The sequence below is a fragment of the Pundamilia nyererei genome, unplaced genomic scaffold (assembly GCF_000239375.1).
Source record: "Pundamilia nyererei isolate P.nyererei 1_Seehausen unplaced genomic scaffold, PunNye1.0 scaffold00006, whole genome shotgun sequence".
NCBI classification, from domain to species: domain Eukaryota; kingdom Metazoa; phylum Chordata; class Actinopteri; order Cichliformes; family Cichlidae; genus Pundamilia; species Pundamilia nyererei.
This window is the reverse complement of record NW_005187407.1, coordinates 1511164-1525245: the sequence shown is the minus strand read 5'-3', so window position 1 is coordinate 1525245 and position 14082 is coordinate 1511164. Positions and strand designations below refer to the sequence as shown.

Genomic DNA, 14082 nt, shown 5'->3' with positions numbered 1-14082 from the left:
CAAACAGGGCTTTGTACACTATCTTTTAAGACACCTGAGTCACAAAATTAGGCTCAGTTTTTAACTTTCCAGTGCAAACTCGTTCCTTCCCTATTTTTCTATCCTCATATGTATATCATTGCATTTTATGCTGCGTCACAGCAGCCGTCTCTCTCCCCCTCCTTTTTTTTCCATCTCTTAAAAACCATCTTTTCATGTTGAACTAAATCTATAATCCATCTTACTTTTTTCTGAAGATATTTTCCTGCAGTGACAGTCATATTATAGTCTACTACCTGCTCCGCCCCTTCTTCCTCCAATTCCCACAGTGCTCAGAGTGCTGTGATGCATCCTACCTGCCTGCTGCCTAACGCCTTCAGCTGACATGGCCTCTTTGGCTTCACTAGGGGCTGACAGTATGGGAACATAGCAGACTTAATGGATGACTGTCTAAAAATGGCTGCCTGTGGAAACAGGAGCAGAGTTTTGGGGTCTGTTTCTTTGTCACTCTTTTCTTTCTTTTAAAACACTTTTTTCCCTCGTCTTCTTTGCTGCTCTCAAGGTTCCTTTATGTCTTTAATCCTGCTGTGTATAAAGTTGGCAAGAAACACTGTTAAAGAGAGAAAGCTTTGCATTTGTGTGAGTGAGTAGGTGCACAGTATTCCCACCAACGCACTGACTTCCCAACACACACTGGCACAGGATAGTGTTTGAGAGCAAATCAAATACATTATTTGGACATTGTAACAGAAACAACAGTTTTGCATGAGCAGCAGTGTCCCTTCATCTCCACATATTCAGCAACAGAAAAAAATATCATGCAGAGCTATCAGCTTTAAAGCAGTTGATTTTTATTAAGTTTTATTGTCACTTACTACACATGGCAGTCATAGAGATGAGAGCTGGAAGCAGAGACCTCAGAGAGTGGAATGTTAATTGAAAAATCTACTTGTTAAATCAAGGCTAAAAATAATAAATAACACACAGTGGAGTGCAGACTCTTGAGTCACTTGCTGTAGCTATAAAGTCAACAAACACAGTTAAATCAACAGATATGGTTTTGCACCACTACCTAATATCAACCTAAGAAGCTTTGCATCAAAAGCCTGTCATGTTTACCCTGTTCTCTCGAAGCCTCTTTAGAGTATTACAATATTAAAGTAGTCAGATTTATGAAATTTATTTCGACTTTGTAACATCTTGGCATCGGCGGATCAAGATCCTGTTTGTGCTTGGACGATATATTTTTTGCCCGTTACAGTGGTCGCAGTGTCAGATTTTGTGATTATAGAATCATAAAATCTTGAATCTGTTGATAGAGATACTGCTCCTCACTCAGTCCTGCTTTCCCTCTTTCTTGACACTTATAATGTGATCTGGAAGAAGGCACTAGCTGGTGATTTGGGATAAGACTTTAAACAGATAGTGGCAACCGAGGCTTTATGTGTTTACCACACAGCTAAACGTGCTAGTTACGATAGCTGGTGAACCTTATACTAGAACTTCAAAGAAGCCACAGAGCTGCGTTTTTTAATTTTTGTATGTCTTTGGTATACAACTTCACTTTTCTATGACATAAAATGGTTCATTGTCTTGCTTGATCCCCATTTTCCTGCCTAACCCAAATCAACACCCCGCACAGTTCAGACTGGGCTACCTGGTCAGATTATTGTGTCGATACAGTGTAGTCCAACAAAAACACAAAGCATTCGTAATTTGTGCATCTGTGCTTTAACAATGTCATTACTCAAATTAGAGATTGAACACACATGCCTACTTTTTATGCCAGCTGAGTAAAGTAATCAGGTAATTGGATACGCCTTTAATCAAAATAACTGGTGAGAACCTTAATATTTACTTTACCCGACTGGAAATCGAGCTGTTTTGGGCTATGAACATGTAGTGCTAGTAGATGTTTCTGTTGTCGGGAGAATGGAAAATAAATGTGAAACAGACAAGACAAATATGCCTTTTTTCACACAGGGTTTTGAAAGGTCTGTCACACACATTAGCTATCGAAAATAGCACAGATCTACAGTAGCTGCAGTGCACTTCTGACCAGGTCCACACAGGCAGGCTTAAGAGAAGAAAAATTCTGTGAATCTTGACACCAAAATTGCAGTGTAGTGCAGGATTGCTAGTGACACTCCCCCTACTTTGTTTCTCTGTGATGCACAGTGAGTCACCAAAACAGGTGCAGGCAAGGCAGGGACCTTGCTGTGCCTCAGAAAAATGCTACTTTACTGCTACATATGTATGATGATACAATCCTGAAGCCTATAATTTTACCATACCTGCAATCATTCTCCCTATCAGTTGTTTGTCGTATACATCTGTTGGTTACTTCACTTCAATTTTTTTTTTTACACACACTGACACTGTTTGTTGGCTTCATTTGCAATTACTGGCTAATGGACTTCTCAAAACGTAGTCTGAAGTAGCTATGTGCAGTTTTTTGGTGCTCAAGGCTAAAGTAAATAAAGGTGTGGCGCTCTGTTTGTAGTTGTATTGGTGTGCAAATTTGTATGCATGCCCATGTGTCTGCCTATGCAAGTGTGTATGTGTGTATGGTTGTTTTGCGAAGTAGCCATTAGTCCTGGCCTTGGACAGCGGTGTCAATAAAATGCTGTTGGAAGTGTCAGAGTAACTTCAGTAAAATAGGTTGTGTTATGCCTCATACAGTATAATTCACTCATTAATGCTGCTGTTTGTGTGTTTTATGTGTTGTCAGTATCAGTATGGCCATGCCATTAACGGGACATGACTTTAGTTGAATTATTACTCATTGTTTGTCCTGACGAAGGGACTGCATATTGAGCAGTTACTGTTGTTTGATACCCTAAGTTCTAATATTTTTTTCCTCCCTGACTTTCTGATTGCTTTTAATTCTTTTCATTAAAACTAATTTCAGACAATCACTTTGATTTGCCTCACCAGGACCACCAGGTAGTGAAAAATATGTTCGGCTGCGATGTAGTGCATATAAAGAGAGATTCAAGCTCTAAAGATTCACTCAGTTATATCCACTCTCTGAGGTGAAGTGGTTTGATTAATTGGTGGGTAATCATTTTAATTCAAGAAGTGCCACTAATTGTCTCATCTGCTCCGCAGGTGGAAAACAGTGATGTTAGCATGCTGTATTGGTCTGTTTAACAGCAGTAGGACAAAAGTCTTATGGGCGTTGAACGTGCTCATTGAAGTATCGAAGGTACTTTGGAGGTATGCAGTTTTCCAAAAAACTCTTTTACCACGCTGTAAAGGAAGGAATATAGGCGTGGATCATATAGCGATCTCTTCATCTTAATAGAGTCCATCCAGCTTAAAGAAGTCTGGCCAGTACTCCAGAGTATGGCTTTGGTGTCTATTATAAGAATATTACCTGGCTATACAGCCTTCCATATGTTCAAGCCCCTCGAGAAGATGGTCCCTTAATTAGAGGAGCAGCTGGTTGCCCGCTAGCAAGCTAGGCTAGCAATGCAGGTGACTTAACTCAGCAGTAGATTTCAGCATGTGTGGCCTGATTTTGTGCCATGCTCCACCCCACCCCCCACCATGTGTGCATAAAAGCGAGGGGAAGAGTAACAGAGTGCATTGCTACAGCATGGAGCAAGCCTATATAGGTTAGCTACCCCAGTGCATCAAGGACAGTCTGCTAGCAACAGAAAGTGTGTCTACAAGTGGGGCAGCTATTTCTATTGCCTCTACCACTTTCGCGGGGTCGACCATCTCACTCTCTCCGTTTCTCTCTCTCTACCTCACGCTCCCTATTTTCTGGAACGTCCTCTTGCTTTTCCTCACTTGGTTTTCGTCCTTTCTTTCTTCCATCCTGCTTTTGATCGCTGACCCCCCGAAAGCACAGAAGTTAGCTTTCAGAAGCTCTCCTCTCCGAGCTCAGGAAATTCATGTGGGATTGTCCTGCCCTGGTTTCCCTGCCTCTGACACTCTGTCCCAGGGACAGCTCCTGGCCCCGTACTCAACAGATCTACAACTTCAGGCTGACATTTCACATTATACCACTTGTATTCTACTTTTCTGACCTTCTACTAAGGTCAGAAAGAGAAGAGCTACTTGAATTTCACGTGCGTATGCCTCACTTCTCACTGACAAGTACAGGGTGTCCTTTCAGGTGATTGATTGCATAAATTTTGAGTCCAATTAGATTAAAGATACTCATCTTGTTACTTTCCTACTGTTGTAGCTGGAAAAATGAGCAAAGTTAGGCAAATTTAATATGCTGTAATAATAATTTTTTTAAAAACAAGACCCTTAATCAAGCACATTTTAGTCCAGTGACCTTTTTCAGCTGATTTAAGCTTTGGTGTGACGACAGATTGCCAGAATAAATTGGCAAGAATAATAGGAAAGCTGAGACCTCGGTAAAAGAGTAAAAGTGCAATAAAAATGTGAATTTGATGTGTAACTAATGAAATAAAAATCTGTCTGCATATATGATATGTTTATTCATTAAGTGGCTATGGTCCAGTTGCCTTTTTTGTATTGCAATCTGTGTGATTTTGGATTCTGTGTACTAAAACAGATTTAGACATGTGTCATATAGTTGGTATTCTGGATCCTTATCACAAGAGCTATGAAAGAAAGTCTCACAACCCAGCAGCCAACTTGGAATGAATCGAGACAGTTACTTTGAAGCCTCTATCTATCTACAGTAAAGCGTCATAACTTTATTTACAGTGGTAACTAGAACACATGGAATCAGCATTCAAATCCAGCACGCACCATTTAAAAACTCTGGTGACTGTTTTCCCCATCATGTAAACAGTTCACAACAGATTCAGTAACAGCTTAGTTCAAACAGTGTCTCTGATTGTCTCACAAGAGCTTCGAAACAAGGCCGTGCTGTGGATGCAGTGAGACTCTTCTTCTTCTTTTGGATGCTCGCTTTAGGGTTTGCCACAGCAGATCATCTGCCTCCATCTCACCCTATCCCTAGCATCCTCTTCTGTCACGCCACCCCTCTGTGTGTCCTCCTTCACTACATCCATAAACCTCTGAGGTCTTCCTCTTTTCCTCCTGCCTGGCAGCTCTAGCCGACCCAGCCACAGGGTAGGCCATGAGCCAGTATACTCCGAGTGCTGCCCCAAGCAGGGATAAAACAGGGGGGTTGGGTCAGGAAGAGCATCCGGGGCAAAATTGTGGCCGAATCAAACATGCGGATACAGTAAATTTTTAAAAGTTAAAATGCACCGGCACTGCTTTTTCAATATGGACATACACTTTTGCTGACAAAGCGGAAACGGTCATCACTGTCTACTGTGTGAATGTGTCAGCACAGCATGATTGATTACAGTGTTTTAGTTTTAGATGTTGACTGGCTTTAGCATTTCAGAATTCCCCCGTTGATTTCTATGTATCCTTAAGCTGACAAGTAGCATCCTAGCTTTAGTCAAACACAAACTGGAAAGTGTCAACTGACCCCATTTTTTCTATTGTACACTTAAAGATTTCTCTTTCTGTGATTGTGCCAATGTTGAGTTGGCAGGTAAGGTGAAAGGGAAACTGAGAAAGAGTACAAAAAAGAAGGTGCCTGGAGAAAAAGGCGAGGAGCTATTTTATGTCCGCGGAGACTCTTAAGAGCTGGAGATGTGGTGGCTGTTTGAAAGTTTCTTAGAGCGGATTCAGTCAATTGAGATTGCTTTCTTTCACCAAGCTAATTTCATGGGCATTCTTAAAAGGAACGTTTTATGGATGGGATCAAAAGCTCTTGATAGTTAGCTCACTCTTTCCTGTTCCCTTTCTTACTTTGTCCCCCTCACTCCTTTACTCCGTCGTATTGTATTCTCAGTAGATTTGTGCAACTTTCCTTTTTTTGCCTCCTACTTCTTTCTCCTTTTCTCCCCTTGCTCTATTCCCACCCATCTCCTCATCCCCTATCGCCTCAGTGGCATCTAAAAAGAATGACAGGAGCGCGTCGTTTATGGTTTGTTTGTGGGCCATTACATTTGAATAAAGAAACATTTAAGAAGATCATGCAGATTCTTTCTTCTTTGTCTCTCATTCTGGTTTACTGTCTCAAAAGCAGTACACTGTGCTACGGAGTACATTTTTCTCCCACGTTTAATGAGGAGAAGGAGCATCTTTTTGAGTTTGGTGGGTCATTTCGAATGAAAATGTGCCGGTGTTTTTTTTGAGTGAATATTGAAACTCACAGACTAACACCACCTGACAGGTCATCATGATAAAACACAATCATTTATACATATTTAGGTTTAGAAAATAAAAGTGTTAGTGCTTATAGTTGGTGGCTGTTGTTAAAAGCCAAAGTGATTGTAAACAACACATTTAATAAGCGAAACCCATATATACTTACTCGATACTTTCTTTTCTAGAAATTGCTACTACAGTGTTGAACCTCCTCTTGCCTCCAATTTTGCGAGTTTCTTCTTATTAAAAGCGATTCCCACTGTCGCTAACTGCTTGCGCTACAGAGGCTGTTTGATTGTTGGAGTCTTCTTTGTATTGTTGTAGGGTCTCTGTCATATGTGTGTGTGTGTGTGTGTGTGTGTGTGTATATATATATATATATATATATATATATATATATATATATATATATATATAAGTGCTTTGAGGCAACTGCTGTTGTTGTGACTGGATCTTGTATAAATGAAACTGAATTGAACCAGCTTGAGATGATTTGAGCCTTATTTATGACATGGTGTGCTATCCTGCTGGAAGCAGCCATCAGAAGATGGGTACACTGTGGTCATGAAGGGATGGACATAGCAGAACTGCTAAGGCAGACTGTCGCGTGATGTGGTATCAAGTGTGCCATTTCTGATCCAAGCGTTGCACCAGAAATCGAGAATCATCTGACCAGCCTATGCAGGAAGATCCCAGATCAGCAGTTTCTGAAATACCAGACCAGCCAGTTTGGCACCAACAAACACTCCACGTGCAAAGTCACATAAATCACCTTTATTCCACATTCTGATAGTTGGGTCGAACTTTAGCGTGGCATCTCGTTTGTGTCTACATGTTTAAGTTCATTGAGTTGCTACAATGTGATTGGCCGATTAGGTATTTACAGCAACAAACAGTTGAACAGGTGTACCTAATGAAATTGGTCCATGAGTTTAAATGGGTCACAAAGCATAACAAGCCTGTATTTTTATGAGTTAGACTTAGGTTTGAAATCACTCTGCTTTCAAAATAGCATACTTTCCAGTTTCTGTGGTTTCACTGCTGCTCAAGACTAGCAGATAAATGTTTAGACATAATTAGATGTGTTGAATAACTAAAACTCTGACAGCTAATGTCAGTGCAGGGCAGCAAAAACAGAAATAGATATTTATATATGTCTGTGCATAACCCCGAAGCAAAGGACAAGTTTATTCTGCTGACACGTCTCCCTGTGGGGACAGCCCTTTAAAGTTCTTTCTGAGAAAACAATTTTGTGGAGAAAAGCAGCACGTATAGTCTCCTGTACTGTTTAAGTTTTAAAGTACAGATTGATATATTTTTTTCAGCGGCTGTGTATCATGGTTGGGGCAGAGATTTCTTCTTCTTCTGTGACCTCACCAACCGAGCAGACAATATTTTCTTCATTGTTGTTCTCTTTCAGCTTGTGGTTGAATTACAACATTAAGACATTCACAGCAACTGCTTCAAGGATCTTTGTTTGCATATCATCACATTTCCACAAAAATGTGTTCAAAACTTTAGGTTGTTTTTCTCCATGTCAGCTCTTTAATAGTAGACTGATTGTAAAAAAAGAAAAAAAGGTCCCCAGTTAACTGATCAGTTGCAGTAATGATGCTTGCAAACTGGAGCCACCTTTTAGGCAAGTGAAATGATTGCCCCGACACTTGTACGAACTAAAGCATCCTTTTTCTTTGCCTTTGTTCTGGGGATGTTTTTGTCTAGAGTTATTGATCAATCGAGTCCGGTGGGAAAAGAAGCCTTTAGTGTAGTATTCCTGTACTTATAGCCACCTATTACTGCTATGGTTACACAGATCATGTTCAGCGAACCCCCCGTTTTCAATGCGAGCTCCTAAAAATCACAGCTAACTTATCCATCCGTGTCTTCCTGGAGCTGGGGATCCTGAATCAGTATTTAATACAGATCTCCAGCATTAGTGCTCTCCACGTCTGTGCCAGTTTAAGCCAGAGGATGGAGGGTCCAGTGATGATTGTGACTATGTAGGTCTCCGACTCCTATTCCTGTAAAGTAGATCATTTTGTACAGCCTAGTCCTTACTGAGTAATTGTGCTGCTAAAAGAGAAAAGGAAGGAAGCGAGAACGAGGAGGAGCGTGAGAGATGCAGCTTTCTGTCCTACTTATAGTTTTCATAAATTCTTCTCTTTTTATTACTTTATATCCAACTCACGTCGTGTCCTTTCATATTCTTTCTTACTTACTTGTCTGAAATTTAATTGTTTCTTCCTTGTTTGTGCCCCTTCATTGCTTTTGGTTTTCCTATTCCTACATTCATCACTTTTCTTCAGTCTGATCTGTCCATAAACTTCCAAGCATTTCTTTTGCCTTTATTTACTCTTTTCTTTCCATCCTCTTCACATTTCTCATCCATTCCTTAATATCCTTTTATTCTTCCTCTGTTCTCATCTTTATTATCAGCCTTTCCACCCACGTACCCCTCTGTTCACAGTCCGTCCCTCTCGCTCGTCTCTCTCAACTCCTTTATTACCGTTACACTGTCACCCTGCCTTGGCCTTCCTCGTCGCTATTCATGCTGTGTTACAGGTTTCTTCTGGTCTCCATCCCACAGCAGCACACCTTTAGGGCCAACTTTTCACAGTGTTCCTCTTTTATTCCACTTTAACTGGGCTGCATTACGTATTGCTGAGTTTTAGGGAGGTCAAGAAAAAGGAAAAGTTATTTTGATTGATGGAGTGCACACTTCTGTCATCACAGACAAGTCATGTTGTCCTCTCAAATGATTGTGTCCATCCTCTCCACTCCTCTAACTGCATGCTGGGAGTTTGAGAGCATTAGTAGCTGCTAGAGTGTGTGAAGCTGCTGATTTAGTTTGATGCTTTGGTGTTTTTCATTGAGGCTTTTTAAAATTTTTTATTTATTAACCCGTGTGTGCAGGTAAGACTATTTTAGTAAATTACTGTGCGGATTAAGCATCTTGGGTAATGTTCGTACCCAAGTTATACTGACTGTATTTGAGAAGGGTTCGCCTCCCTTATCTTAGCTGGTTGTCTTGGCTGCAGAAGATCAAGTGGGCCATGAGAACGTTTCATATGGCTCTCGGATGAATGAGGCAGTTGTGTCTTCTCTCGCACGACTGCAGCATTTTTAGTCTTTTCAAAGACAGCCTTTCATGTATCTGAATGATCCAGCACAGATTTTAGAAGTTAAATGCAAAATGTCAATGTAGCAACATGACATGCTTTGAGTGTGGTATGGTATGCACAAAACAGGTCAGCTGCAACCCACAGGTAGCTCTGCATGGAACAAGGAAGGCCCCCACTGGCACCGGGCACAGAAAACACTGAACAATGAACGAATTGTGAGGCATAACAGTGAGGTGATAGACAGTAGCTCTGATAATACTGAGGGACAAGCTGTGGAGAAAAATATAAGCAGTAGGCAGACAGAACCGTGCGCTAGATAGAAAGTCTGACAACCGAGGCTGAAGAAACAGCAAATCAAGTGAATCAAACACCAGAAATGTTGAAAATATACACGTGGAAATCTTAGAAGATGACTTCCTGTCTCAGTGCTCTGATATTGTCTCAAAAATAAGATCAGTAGTCATATTCACCCGAGGAGATCGGTAATTTCCTAGAAAATGGCAGACAGTTTGTTATATTTCTTTTGTAAAGATTACAAAGCTGGCTAGTCAAGAACAGCCAACTCAAAAGAAACTGTTTAGCCTAAAAGAGATGCTTCAGACAGCAAATAAATTGGTTAAAACAAAGTAAATATAGAGAAGAAAGATGGCTTAACTAAGTAGCATGTACCTGAGGCTGAGTTGGTAATAACTCAAAGACTTGCTTTTTAGGAAAACGGGTACCTCTTGTAATCCTTTCATCATACCTATCAGTTCACTGGACTGGTTAGCATTCAGAGCCTTTTGTCTTCAAACTGCACAAGAGTTTCTTCACCTTAAGCAACAGGTCTGGATTAAATAAAAAGAAAAAAGGATCTGGTCTGGTTCCTCTATCCCCGGCTGATGTAGACACTCAACAGACCTCCTCTTTAACCAGTCAGTCCTCCATACTTTAAATTCTGTTTTCAACTCAGACAGCGTTTTAAACTCTGTGGTACTGTTGGGAGTAACTTTTGTTTTACCCACTGACTTTGAGGATTCTCAGTTCTAACCATGTGCTGATAATCCTCAGACCAGCTGGCCAGGCAGGCTAAGAAACTTTAAATGTCAGTGTCTTCTGGAGAAGATTCTGTAGGAGGTGAAGTGTGGTCATCCTGGTCTTTTTACGGAGCAACCCAAGGATCAAAATACCAGACTTCTTCAAAGAAGAAGGCCTTAGAAAGCTTCTCTCTCATTTAGCAGGTGTTCACGAATCAAGGTGGGTTTTTTTTGTTGTTTTTTTTTTACAAGGTTTCTAGAGGAGGCTTGAAGTTGCTGTGCAAAACTCCCAGAAGAGAACTGCAGAAGAGGCTACATGTAGGCATACAGTACAGGGCATAATGACCATGAAGCAAGAAGTCTTTGTGTGTTTTACTAAGCTGATGAAAGTCTGAGCTCTCCAAGACTGGTACCCTTTTCTCAGTACTGCAGACAGTTTGTTGGTTTAGGGTCTTATAGGTGTTATAGGACAGGCCTTATATTTCTGGTTCCTGATATTCTGCTGCACAGTGCAGGCATATTTGTCTAGTGATTTTATTTGTATTCTTTTTTTTATTTTTTTGGGATCAAGCTGAACAGATGAAGACAAACAAAATCATGATGGGTGCATGTGTTCGGAGGTTGGCTGGCTGCACGTCTTAGAGTAGAGGTCAGCTGATATAATGACAGGGCTGACATTAAATATTTGCCAGTACACGGGTATCGCATTTATAACTTCCAGTTAAAAATGTTGTAGCTATTGATGTTGCATATTTTGTCCACCTGAGGTCACTCTACAGCTTTTGGTAACGCGCGACAAACAAAAATTTGGGCAAATTTGAAAAAAAGTAATCCATGAAAGATTGATATTTTTTTAGTCAATCCATCCATTTTCTTCTGCTTATTCGGGGCCTGGTCGCGGGGTCAGCAGCCCAAGCAGAGAATCCCAGACCTCCCTCTCCCCAGCCACCTCTTCCAGCTTGTCCGGGGGAACACCCAGGCGTTCCCAGGCCAGCTGAGCAATATAATCCTGGCGGAGCGATCCCTGGCTACCAAGACTGGCAATATTTTATTTTTTTTGTTATATTCTGTTATTATATTATCTTGGTAATGAATCATAAGTAAACACACACAAAACTGTTAGGGAATCAGTTTATACTTCAAGCGTTTGAAAGATAAAAAAAAATCACAAGAATATCGGTATCGATATCGAACTTTAAAATCAGATATCAGTCAGGCTCTAGTATGGGGTTTGTATATAATAAAATCCTGTCATACCTCTATAAGGTTGATTTGCTTATTAAGTTGAAGAGATTGTGTGCAGCAGCTCAGTAATAATAAATGCACAGTACAAGCAGCCATTTATTTATTTAGTTTATATGTTTTATTTTGGGGGTCGTAAAGGAAGGGTTTAATAGTCGCAGAGGTCGGGTGTCTGTGCCTTCTTTTTTCGTATGTGTGAGGTAAATTTGATAGAGCAGGTCATCTGCTGATCAGAAGGTTGGTGGTTCGATTCCTGGCTCCCTCAGTCTGCATGCCAAATATCCTTGGGCAAGATACTAACCCACACTTGCTCTTCGATGCATCCATCGGAGTATGAATGTGTACGAGTGTATGTTAGTTAAAAAGCACTGACAAAGCATAGAGCGGTTGTGTGAATGGGTGTGTATGGGTGAATGTGGCGTGTTGTATAGAGCGCTTTGAGTACTCCAGGAGAGTAGAAAAGCGCTATATAAAAATCAGTCCATTTACCATTTACCATCTAAAATGCTATATAGCTCATCTGCTGTCTTCATAATGTTTTGAAATGCAGTAAAATAAAGGGAACAATAAAACAATTTAGAATCAGCTTTGTTGAGGCTAACACTTTACTGGCACCATTAAGGCCTCCTTAACAGTCGAAAGTCTTGTTAACAGGAGATTATGTAACATTTTACCACTACAAAGCCTGGACGCATTAAGTAGTCCATTTGGGGCTCCTGAGCTGACCATTATATTAAGTAGTAATGATATGCAGTCAGCAAAACCGAAAACACGTTGGGCTCTATTTAAAAAAATTACTGTAGCGTGACAAAAAAATAACAAACTTTAAGATTATGTTATAAATAGACAGTGTTTTTCCTCTGGTATCTTAAGAGAAGTGTTAACTAATCATATTTATTCATACATTTTGTTTCACAGTGTAAAAATTCAAATAATTATAGTAACAGGAATATAACCTTGCCAGCTGGGACATCATTAATATGGATAACGGAGGTAACTGCGGAGGGAAAAAGCCATGGAAATGCTGTTAGCTGGGTATTGTTCCTACATGTTTACACAATTGCCCAAAAAATGATGTCCTTGTTTGTTGGCTTTAAACACATTGTTGTGGAATTGCTATAACATTTGTAGTTTTTGGCAAGTGAATTTCTGTGTGGGTACAGGAAAGAACAAGCATGTGTGGGAACATGAAGAACAAAGCACCAGTATTTATAAACCCTCTACTTTGCTGTGGTGTCACCCACTAGCTCTATTTTCTTCTTCTGCTCATCAAAAACCAATGTCATTGACGCAAAACACCACACAGTTCTTCAGTAGTATAAAAAGGAAGCGAGTGTGCAGTCGTTTCGCATTGCCGAGTCGTCGGAAAGAAAGTATCAGGTGCGCATGTATAGAGTCGCTATGAGTGAGTGAGATATGAACAAATGAACTGCAGTGCAAGACATGATGCGGTCCAACAGAAGGAACAAGGATTCAGCTTTCTAAGCATTGTAAGCTTCTTTGCATCAATGACTATTCCTGTTCAGTTTGGAAAGACCTGTTAGCGGTGTTTAGACGTAATGAGAAGTTACAGTCATGCATATTAAGCTGGCAGGAAGTGTTAGAGGCTCCTTTAGGATTGCTGTGAAGTTGAAAACTATGTTTCCCTCTTCTGATCTAAATACAATTCCTCTTTGTCTCCGACCCCTTCTTCTTCTTCTTTTCTTTTTCTTTTTGGCTGCTTGTTCTTTTGTGTCATCATCTCTTTTGTTTACAGGGCATCAAGGCCCATGGAAGCACTACTTTGTCAACAAGGAGACAACTGAGTGAGTGTCTCTGTTCTGCTATCACCTGACTGAACGTGACTGTGTCTATGTAGTGGTCTATCTTGATGTACTAGATGGAAGCACAGGGGGTCTTGGTACTAGGGCTTGATTCATCTGTACGGCTCTACTCTGATCTTCACTTGTTTTGCTTCACAAAATGAGCTAATCCAGTTCTTGACATCCACTGTTAGAACTGATTACATCCTTTGATTAACCTGACTTTACTCACGTAACTGTTCAGTTATATTATGAGCACTCCACATCTGGAATGACTTTCTCACTACAGACTGAAGTAGATCGGCGGATGGATGCTGGTTTTGTGAAGTAAAATCATGGCAAATAGTACATTGAGCCAGTTGTAAGAATCAATCAAGCCCCAGTGTGGAGACCCTCCGTGCGATAATGAATGCCACCTGCACTGCCTTGTCCTGTAACGTAGACAAGAATGCTGCCTATTTATTATACCTATGTGAATCAATCCTGCCTAAAAGGTATGGTGACCGAGAAAGATCTTGGCTCCAAGATCATCTCTTTTCTTGTTTAAATCAATGTAACTGAGCTGCTCTGTCTGTTGGAGTTCACTGAAAAAGCCAATGTAATATTTTCTGTGGTTTATGTCAGAGTGGGAAAAATCTGTTCAAGCAGAAGACAGTGGTACAGATAATTTCTCTTATACTGCAATTCGATGGTGCAGATCATCTCTGTTATAAGCCGGTGAGCTTGACAAATGGCATGGTTTCAGATATTGAACAGTGT

At 40.5% G+C, this 14082-nt stretch overlaps 1 protein-coding gene across 3 annotated transcripts in view; it reads left to right on the top strand.

The window, feature by feature from the left end:
• The window catches only part of ccser1 (coiled-coil serine-rich protein 1), a 122573-nt gene that overhangs the window by 67560 nt on the left and 40931 nt on the right, over window positions 1–14082 (top strand). The window lies entirely within an intron of this gene.